The following is a 1,754-nucleotide window of genomic DNA, read 5'->3' as shown; positions in this document are numbered from 1 at the left end:
AGTCCACCTATCTACATCCCTATGACTAATAAGCCAATCAAATAGCCTTGGAGAAAAGGCTCTCATGTCATCCATTGCCGCCTCAAATTTCTCATCCATCCTTACATATGCAATTTTATCTAATAAATATAGTGTATCTTCCTTTGATCTGTCATTTGTCCTTGTTTGCCCCTTATTTATTTTCATGACTTCTAAACTAAAATTGTCCTTGATGTATCTATAACAAAAGGCATGCATTTGACCACTAAAGATTGATGCCACTCCTCCGATGATAGCATTGTGTAGATCTGATACAATCGTAACTTTCACAGAACCCAGGAATTTTTTTATTGTATAGAAAAACCACGTCAAGTCATCTAGTGTTTCTCCCTTGACAATTGCAATTGCAAACAGCAGTAGCTCGTTATCTGCATTATAAGCTGAAGCTGACAATATTGTCCCATTGTATGGTCCGCTTAAGTGAGTTCCATCAACATACAAAATATACCTCGCGCCACCCAAGAAACCCTCAATGCATGACCCATAGGCTATGAAAACATGCTCAAACAGGTTCCTAATATCAGTCCATCCAGTCACAGTTTTTTCATATGTTTCCTTTAGCCTTTCGCATACCCATAGTATGAGCATGTATGATTGTTTAGACCTACCATATATGTCTTCCAATGACTTCTCTTTTGCTCTATAATTCTGTTTATATGTTAGATCAATCCCATACTTTCGTTTCAACTTCTTCCTTATCTCAGAAGTGTGTTTGTCTACATGACCCCGCATCTCATCAATTATTATTGATGAATTCAAACTAGCTCTTCCGCTATGCATCACTTCCAAACTATTTTGGGAAGAAAGAACATGCCAATTCATAAATATTGTTACTTGCAACACATCACAATTCTTCCCCACATTAGGGGGCCTATTTCCTCCATTATTGTCACATTCACCAGCATTTTCTTCACTGAGCCAGCCATAATCATAACACAAACTAATAGGAGACGTATCCAATTCCAGTTCCATTTGCTGTGACATACCCATGAATCTTTCTATTCTGCATTCACAATGACAAGACTCGTTAACAAGAATGACAAGATGAAATTCATAAATGACAACAAATAGTTAGGACAAACTTCCACTTACATTTCTGCATTGTCCCTAGATTGGGGATCCCCCTGTCCTTTTTCAGCCACATACACATGACTACTGTTCCCAGTTATACATTTCAGTATTGTCATGAAGGTCAATTAATATCTTCTCATCGAAAGCCACTGTGTACTTAATATCATAATTTCTTTCATCACCACCAATCTACTCACATATCATTAGTCTCAATTCTTCAAGTGTCAGCTCATTATTAATGCTTCTTAACTTCACACTACCTCCATTATATCTCACTTCACTTTCGCCATTTGTCACAAATTTTCCTCCCACATGAAAATAACAGAACAGCTCATTCTCACAAGATGACCCAGCTTCAAAATTCATTTTGCTTCATTACCTGCACTAATAATAGAAGTCGAATGATTATATGAGTTAATACCATCACCATCAACTTACATGACCAGATTAGGATTTGATACATTCATGCTTACAATTTGCAACAAAACACTTATTTCTTTCCTGTCCACACTAATGCTTCATTTTCTCAAAACCCATCCACTCCATTATTTGAATCCTCCTTTAATATTGTGCCTTTATCTGACACTAATCACTCTGACTATTTGTGACCCCATCAAACCCTTCTCCCTCAGTGTTTTTACTTC

This window comes from Neltuma alba, unplaced genomic scaffold (assembly GCF_004799145.2).
Source record: "Neltuma alba isolate B1F8T4 unplaced genomic scaffold, ASM479914v2 tig00002569_pilon, whole genome shotgun sequence".
Lineage (NCBI taxonomy): Eukaryota > Viridiplantae > Streptophyta > Magnoliopsida > Fabales > Fabaceae > Neltuma > Neltuma alba.
The sequence above is the reverse complement of the archived record's forward strand: the minus strand, read 5'-3'. Positions refer to the sequence as shown.